Below are 9660 nucleotides of genomic sequence, written 5' to 3' on the forward strand. Positions count from 1 at the left end.
TTCACATGATAAGATAAAATGGTTTATTAAAACAGATAATCCAAAATAATAATAGAAGTTTTTAGTTATGAGTTATGATAAACAATTATTAAACATAGCTAATGATAATCCAAAATAATGATTGATTTAAAAAGGAATGATGGAAAATCACTCAAGAAGTACCATAATAAATTTCAAAAATTGGCTATGCAAATTGAGGACTTAAATGCAGAAGTGGCCATTAGCGCCATGTCAAAAAATTGTAAGTATGGAAAATTATTTCATTCTATTAATATTGATCCTTCGCATTCTTGGCAGAATGAACGTCACGAGAAAATAACTATGTTGGATTAGATGAGGCTTGAAAAATCCAGTAAGCACAAACCAAAACTCCACAAGAAAGGAAGAAGGACAAGATTCAGTAGACCACATTTTGCTCAAACAAATTACACACCATATTTCGTAGCAGGGGATGTTGAAGAAAAACAATTCACAAAAAAGAATAAAGAAGTCATTGATTACAATTGATAGTCCCAATTATACTAACTTGTACCCAAATTATACTGACTTTTAAACAAAAAGAAAATAAAAGTACAAAGCAGAAAGGCAAAAGCTCTAAAATTAGCATTTGCAACATTTAAAATCATAAACCTAAGCAAGCTCAAGATAAAAATGAGTTACAGAACTCAAAATCAAAAGCCTTAAGAAAAGAAAATACATATATTAAAAAAAAAAAGAAATAGTTATGTTAGGGTCATTCTCCTATCTAGCTTAATCTTAACCCAACTCTTGTTCGTCCTTATATGATCCTGTTGAGAATTTAGGCTCCAAATTATTAATAGTGTCAGCCAATTACTTTTAAATCTCATAGGATTTATCTAGTTGTTATCTAATAGGAAGCTTTGATTACTCAAATGTCTTGAGTAGGTAAGTCATGTTGGTTATAAAAAATTACATACATGTCTTAGAGTAGGTAAGTCAAACTATGTTTCTACGTGGTTTCACAGAAGTGTGCTCAACTTTATCTATGTGAGTACAAATATAGCTATTTTTCTTGGAAAGTTTTTATAATACGGTAACAAATTTATATTATTGCACCATATTTTTTAAAAAATTACTTTTGAGTCTTAGAGTACATCTTACTATTAGTAAGGCTACTGAACAAAATTTTCTTTTAGCAAACAAACTGAAGTGTTCATATTAGGACTATATTTGTAGGTCGTGCCTTAGAAATTTGCTCAACTTTGTGGATCTGAGTGCGAACAATATTTATATACTAGCCAACTTTTATAAAATGGTCACAGGTTTCTCTATTGTTGCACCTTACTTTTTAAACAATGGCATTTATATCAACATTATACCCATTATTATGGCACAATTTTTTGTTTTAGTGAGCAAATTGAGTGCGCTTCTTTCTAGACTGAGTGCATGAAGGAGTGCTCATGATATCTGAGGCCAAGTTCCCTTTATTAGTCCCTATGTTTTAAAACAACATAATTTTATCGAAATATTCCAATTTGAAGTTGATGAGAGTTTTGCAATTTTCAAAAATTATAGCTAATAAATGTGTCCTTGGAAGACTTTATTAATGAGTTGGCTTCCTCACCATTAATTTATATTTAATGCTGATTAGAGGTGTTGTAAGCAAAAAATTGAGAAAAATTTATGTTTAACCACCTCCTTATTCCCTGTTATTTTTCTGTTTTCTCTAAAATAACAGAACCGAGGAGTAACTAAAACTATTTATACTCTAATAGTTTTGCATTATAAATATTTTTGATTACATTGACATTGTTACATTATTACAGCTCATTGTACATAGAATTAGTAGTGCTTTTCAATTAAAATTTATTAATTATTAATTAAATACACTAATTAGCATTCTCCATTACTTCCAATAAAAGGTAATAAATTTTAGTCTCCATAGTAACATTTAAAATTCTCTGAATCAGATTGTCATCACATGCACTACTCTGAATCATATATGCTTAAATAATTAATCACTGTCTTGTAAGCAAAAGGCAGAAAACTGATTCATTATTATTAAGTACACTGATTAGCCGCCTCCATTTATATTATATGGTTGGTCAAACTCAAACCTGGGCGAGCAAGGCATTCCAAAATGATGCCGTATTTGGTAAAGAAGATAAAAACAATCTAAATTTCTGTCTCATTTTCAAAAAAATAATTTACCTTTGGAAAATATATTTTTCAATATTTCTTAAATATTTTTTAAATGACTTATTTTTCATTATTTGGTTACAATATTGAAAATTAAGCAAAAAAAATATTAAAATCTTTAATTCATAAGACAATAAAAATATTAATAATAATAAAAATTTCATTTTTAAAAATTTTATACAAATATTAGAAAAATGCAAAAAAAAAAAAGAGAAATTATAGAAGTCACACCGGTGACTGTGGTGGTGCCCAACGGTGGCTAGTGGCTGATGGTGGTGACTGGTGGTGGAAAGTGACTGATGATAGTGACTACCCATGATTAATAAATTAAAAAAATATATGAATTTATAAGGATATAATAAGTTTATCAATGTTTGAAAAATGTTTTTCTCTCTTCAAAATGGAAAGTCATTTTTGTTTAAAAATGACGTAATTTTCCTTTGACTAGAAAAATATTTTCCGTTGACTTATTTTTCTGAATTCCCCAAACAATAGAAAATTGTAGAAAATATTTTTATATAAATTATTTTACAGAAACAAATGGAGAAAATTGTAGAAAATATTTTCCTATAAATTATTTAACGGAAATAAACGGAGACTTGCTAATGATATTTTGAATAAAAAATCCAGGTGATATGAATTTCAACAAAAAAAAATTCAACGTCAAATAGAAAACCTAAAGCCATGTGATGCAAGTAGAGAAGAGACTCGTGCAAAGCAAAGTCAAATCATTCGTTTATCCTATAATTGCTGAAAAAAATAATTTAAATCCATGAGTGATAAAATTAAGAGAATTGATAAAAATTGAAAAAAGAAATCAAAATTCAGGTTATTTATTTACGTATTATTTTTTTGTCGTCATTAAACCTTATAAATATGCAGTCACGTTGAAGTGTAAACCACTTGCCATCAGCACTTTCCCATTCAAATCTTCTCCGTAACCAAACATTTTTGTCATTATGGAACAGCAAATCCTCTCAGTTTCAGTTCTTTTCAGTTTCGTTCTCTTCCTTTTCGTCTTATTAAAAGTATCCAAGAAATTATACAAACATGATTCTAACCCTCCGCCAGGACCATGGAAATTACCTTTCTTTGGTAATATCCTCCAGCTCGCCGGAGACGCATCTCATCACCGGTTTGCGGAGTTGGCCAGAACTTATGGACCGGTAATGGGTATTAAACTCGGTGAAATTCCCTTTCTTGTTGTTTCCTCGCCGGAAGCAGCCAAAGAAGTGATGAAAATACAAGATCCCATCTTTGCAGAACGAGCGCTTGTCTTTGCAAATGATGTGTTGAACTATAACCGTAACGGCATGGTTTTTGGGTCATACGGATATCAATGGAGGCAATTGAGAAAATTTTGTACGTTGGCATTACTGAGCGCAAAACGAGTACAGTCGTTTCAATCAGTAAGAGAAGAAGAAATGGCTGATTTTGTAAACTTTCTGCGTTCCAAAGAAGGAAGTTCTGTTAATCTTACTCATACTATATTTGCTTTTACAAATTCTATAATTGCAAGAAATGCTGTTGGTCATAAAACCAAAAATCAAGAAACGTTGTTAACATGTATTGATGGTATTATTTATACTGGAGGAGTAAATATAGCTGACGTGTTTCCTTCCTTAAAATGGCTTCCTTCAGTCAAGAGGGAAAAATCTAGAGTTATGAAATTGCATTATGAAACAGATAAGATCCTGGAAGATATCTTACAAGAGCATAAAGCATCCTTAATTTCTATATCTTATCTCAAGATTAGATGTAACAGATTATGAAGAGAAAAGTAGACCTTGAACTGATTCCCATTCCATACCATCCTTAATTTCTATATCTTATCTCAAGATTAGATGTAATAGTTTGTTGCATGCCAGATAATCCATGTAGGGGGTAGTTTTAGAAGATATGATACTTTTGTTGGATTTACTTTTTACTTTGGAATGTAACAAAAATAAACTGTTGTTGGGTGTAAAAATTGAATTATGTCAACGAAATAATGATAAGTTTCCATCTTTTTATTTCTTATCTTTTTTTTAGAGTAATATTTCTTTTCTTTTTAGGGATATAATTGAGTAATAAACTATTATGCACATTAAATATTTTTATCTATAATCTTAAAGATATTATGATAACATTTTAAAATATATAATTTTAATTAAGAAAAATTTTTAAAATTTAAATTATTTTTAATTTCATATTTGTTAATTTTGTTGAAACTTGTTTAAATTAAAAAAACATCTATTTCAAATTCAAAACATTAATCTAATTATATAAAAATTAATGTCTATAATAAAATTGAAAGAAAAGAAAATATATATATTAAAAATCATTAATTTAATTTATTTTTAAAATAATAAATTTTCTTAAACGATATTAAACATAATAAAATAAAATGGATAATAAAAATTCAATCATAGACGTATATAAATCATTCTTAATAATAATTTCATATAAACCGCTTTTAATAGAAATTTCAGAGAAAACAAATTGGGAAAATTCTCGAAGATATTTTCATTGAATGAGAAATGAATCTGTTTACACGTATATAAGCTTTGCAGCTTTATTTCGTTATAGCTTCTAGAACAAGTTGTTTTTCATCTCTAACTGACTTTCCAGCTAGGATTTCTAGTCTAACTAACTGAGTATAATAAACACACACTAACATGATCCATACCATTTCATTTAATTTGGTTTTGTGTTTTCTAAAGCTTTCCATTTTTGTGTCTAAACTTTGTGTTTTGCTATCTGTTAATACCATCCCCCCCCCCCCCCCCCCCCCCCAACAAGCTGGAGAATGGATATTATACATTTCCAGTTTGAATATCATAGACCGAAAGTAGGATATGGGGAGAGGTTTGGTGTAGATATCTGCCAGCTGAGCATGAGATGGAATTGGTAAGAGATGGATGAGACCAGATTTGACTTTTTTACGAACAATGTGACAATCTAATTCAATGTGTTTCGTGCGTTCGTGTAAAGTTGGGGATGATCGGTCTTCAGATCATTCAATAGGTAAGAAAGCCATTGGATCTCACACGTTGTCGTAGTAAGGGCTCGATACTCTGCTTCAGAGGAGGATCAAGACACAATCTATTGCTTTTTAGATTTCCAACTAATAAGTGAGTCACCAAGATACACTCCATATCCTATAACCATTCTTCTAGTGTCAAGGCATCCAGCCCAGTCACAATCGCTGAAAGCCTTGAGTTGTATGGAAGATGAAGATGGAAATAATAATCCCAAACCAGGAGCTTGCTTTATGTACCAAAGTACTATGTGTAATGCCTGTTGATGTGCACTTGTTGAAGCTGATAAAATTTGGCTTAATTGATTTACAGCAAAAGTGAGATCAGGCCTAGTTGTGGTGAGGTGGATTAGTTTGCCAATAAGCTTTCTGTAGCTGGATATATCAAATAATGGTGTACCAGTAGTAGCACTGAGTTTGACATTGGAATCTATTGGAGTGGAGCATGGTTTGGATGCCAAAAAACTAGTTTCTGCTAAGAGTTCCAAGGCATATTTTCTTTGACAAAGTGTTATACCTTGAGGAGATTGAGCAATCTCAAGGACAAGAAAGAATCTTAAAGGACCAAGATCTTTTATTTTAAAAAGGCCATCAAGAAGCTATTTCACTCTTTGGATTTTAAGTAAATCATTTCCTGCTAGTATCACATCATCAACATAAATGAGCAGGGCAGTGAATGAATGAAACTTGTGGAGAGTAAAAAGAGAATGATCAGAGGGAGATTGAGTATAACCATTCTAGATTAAAACTTGTGAAAGCTTAAAGATCCACTGCCTGCTTGCTTGTTTTAAGCCATAAAGGCTCTTTTGAGGTTTACAAACTTGATTGGGTAATACTGTGAGACCTTGAGGTCGTGTCATATAAACCTCCTTATTAAATCTCCATGCAAAAATGGATTGTTAACATCCAATTGATGAAGATGCCAATGTTTAATTGCAGCCAAAGCAAGTAATAGTCTAATGGTAGTCATCTTTGCTACAGGACTGAATGTATTAAGATAATCCAGTCCTTCAATTTGGGTATAACCTTTAGCCACTAGCTTGGCTTTATGTCTCTCTATGCTCCCATCTGACTTGTGCTTGACTTTGAACACCCACTTGTAGCCTATTGGAGTTTTTCCAGTGGAAATGTGACTAAAGTCCAAGTTTGAGTCTCGTTTAATGCTTCTAGCTCAGCAGACATGGCATCCCTCCAGACTTGATGTTTAACTGCCTCTCAATATGATTTGGTTTCAACAATAGAAGTAATATTGGATATGAAATGAAAATGAGAAGGGGATATGTGTTGCTAAGAGATTACTGCAGATAAAGGGTGTTTAATGGAGCTGTTTAGTGAAGAATCTGTTGCGGTCAGATTACAATGGTAATCTTTAAGGTATTATGGGGCTCTTCTTATTCTTTGGGGTTGAGATGGTAAAGGAGAGGGGGCGAATTAGAGGACACAAGAGGTTGTATTGTTTAAGAATGGACAGTAGATGTTGGGTAAGGATCAAACAAATCTGCAGTAGGGTAAGAGGTGAAAGTGGAAATTGTAAGTTTTGAAAAATTATGTGTAGGGGATAAAGGATTAATAAACGGGAAATGGTTTTCATAAAAGATCACATGTTGAGATGAGAACATCTTTCTATTTTTGAGGTCCATGAGAAGATAACCCTTTGTACTAGGTTTAAAACCCAAAAAGATTGACTTCCTGACTCTTGGATCTAACTTTTGTCTGTGAGAGGACAGTGTTGTAGCATAGGCAAGATAGACAAACACTTTAAGTTCTTGGTAATCTGGAAGTTTGTGATAGAGTTTTTGGTAAGGGGATTCATTCTGTAATTTAAGGAGTAGGGATTCTATTAATCAAGAACATTGAGTGCAGTCTCAGCATAACACCAAAAAGATTTGGGCAAATGGGATTGGAAGAGCAATGATCTAGTCACATTTAGGATGTGCTAATGCTTCCTTTCAACAATTTCTTTCTGTTGAGGTGTCTCTACACAGAAGTTTGATGTTAAATTTCCTTAAGTTTGTAAAACTCATGCATTTAAATTCAATGCCATTATCTGTTCTTACTTGCATAAAAGTTGTGTTTCAATATTTTTGTATAAAAGCTTGAACTAAGGATCTCACTTATGATTTGGCTTTCATTAAGAAAATCCATAAAAATCTAATGTGATCATCAACAATGGTGGTAGCTTTGTCCGTGTAAAGAAGGAACTGACAGTGACCCCCAAATTCATTTGCAATAAGTCAAAAGCAGAACTAATGACGGACTCACTTATTGGAAAAGATAGTTTCCTTTATTTTGCCAAATGACAGCAATCACAAGGCATAGTATTTGAATTACATTGAACAAAAGGAAAATCTTAGAAATTTCAAGTAACCTTGGGTTTGATAAGTGCCCAAGTCTATAATGCCATACAAGCTCCATTGGAAATGAGACATTTGGTACTACAGTAGTAGAAGCAGCAATAGCACAGATAGAATTCACCAGATGAGAAATTGTTGGAGAAGTCAAGTCATAGAGACCAGCTTGAACTTCAGTTGTACAATCCTCTTCGATGTGAAGTAATCCTAGATAACACAAGTATTGCCTTCAAAATGTAAGCTACATGCCAGACGGAAATCAAGTTAAACTTGAAACTTGGTATGTATAACACATCACTCAATTGAAATTCTTCTGTGAAAAATATTGTTCCTGAATAAGCAACAGTAACAAAGCTTCCATTTAGTAGTTTAACAGTAATTGGCTTAATCTTTCTATATATTGTGAACAATGAAAGAGAGAAGCAGATATGATTGGTGGCGCCTGTGTCTAGAAGCCATGAATGATGTGTTGTTTGATTAAGAAGAATCATAGAATTACCTATTGTGTTGTCCAGGACAGATGAGTTCATAACTTCAATGGCTGCATTTTGTTATGTAGGAGTCACAACATTATTGCAAGCATAATCTATGTTGTCAGTTGTTCTATGAGTCAAATCTGGTTGTTCTTGAATGAGAGAAAGCAACTTCGTGTGTTGGTCTGGTGTAAAGAACATATTTGAATTTTCTGAAACATTATGAGAATCTACTGCAGAAAAATTACTAGCATCAAACAAATTAACAGTAGGTTGAATTGCATTGTTCTTAAACTGAAAATTAGGAGGGTAACCATGCTTTTTATAATAAGTCTCAACTGTATGCCTTAGTTTACCACAATAAGTGCAAAACTTAGTTCCTGAGTTCATCTTATTTCTATTCATCTGAGGAGAGTATGCTTTTGAATAGGTATCTGAAATCCATTACCACTAATTCTATTGCCAGAAGAATTGTGGTCCCATTCTTGTTTCCATAAGAGTTATTAAAACTAGTGTTTGGCCTAAAAGATTTATTCAATAAAGCCTTTGACTCAGAAGTACTTGTGTATAACAACTGCCTCTCCTGTTGTATAACTAGAGAGAAAAATTTATTCATAGATGGCAGATGATCTAGCATCATTGCTTGAGATTTAACATGTGCATATTGATCATTCAGGCCCTTCAAAAACCTAATCACACAATCATTCTCCATAAAAGTCTTGAACACACCAATTGCACCACAAGAACAAGGCGTAGCATAAGAACATGTAGGTATAGGCCTGAAATTGAGCAACTCATCCCACAAGATTTTCAATTGAGTAAAATATTCAATTACAGACAACTGTCCTTGCTTAAACTAGAAATTTCTTCTTGGAGATTTGAGATTCGTAATACATCACCTTGAGGGAAACGATCTTGCAAATCACTCCATACATCAGATGCCTTATCAATCCATAATATACTTTGTGATCCAAGACAGAATCATGGTGTTACATCTCTCCTAGGTTGAGTACCTTAGATCAGCCTATGATGGTGGAGGCATTGAACCATTAACAAACACCATTTTTTTCTTTGAAATTAGCGCCATCTTTATGGCTTTGGCCCATGAGAGGTAATTAGAACCAAAAAGAACAGGTGAGACTATGACAAGGGCGGGATTTTCGTTAAGATGAAGGAAATATGGATTAGAAGGGTTCTGGAGGTGATCATTGACCATTTTACTTCAAAATTGAGGAACAAGAAACATTAAGAATGATTTCAGCAAATATCAAAGGAAACTTGAATCAAGAACTCAAGAAGAACAATAAACACTAAGAGCTTCGCAGATCAAAGGAGGAAGACGACGTGCTCTAATACCATAACAGAAATTTTAGAGAAAACAAATTGGAAAAATTCTAGAAGATATTTTCATTGAATGAGAAATGAATCTGTTTACACATATATAAGCTTTACAGCTTTATTTCGTTACAGCTTCTAGAACAAGTTGTTTTTCATCTCTAACTGACTTGCCAACTAGGATTTCTAGAATAACTAATTTAGTATAATAAATACTAACATGATCCTTGCCGTATAATTTAACTTGGTTCTATGTTTTCTAAAGCTCCTCGTTTTGTGTCTAAACTTTGTATTTTGCTATCTGTTAATAGCTTTCTCTTAT

The 9660-nt window shown here is 32.3% G+C and overlaps 2 pseudogenes; one reads left to right on the plus strand and one right to left on the minus strand.

Moving 5' to 3' along the window:
* Nucleotides 1–3119: 3119 nt before the first annotated feature.
* LOC149494947 (cytochrome P450 726A27 pseudogene) lies at nucleotides 3120–3932 on the plus strand (annotated as a pseudogene).
* Nucleotides 3933–7453: 3521 nt separating this feature from the next.
* Nucleotides 7454–9392, minus strand: LOC149494948 (uncharacterized; annotated as a pseudogene).
* Between the last annotated feature and the right edge of the window lie 268 nt (nucleotides 9393–9660).

Source organism: Jatropha curcas, chromosome 7 (assembly GCF_041381405.1).
Source record: "Jatropha curcas cultivar XTBG-Jc1 chromosome 7, XTBG_Jcur_1.0, whole genome shotgun sequence".
Lineage (NCBI taxonomy): Eukaryota > Viridiplantae > Streptophyta > Magnoliopsida > Malpighiales > Euphorbiaceae > Jatropha > Jatropha curcas.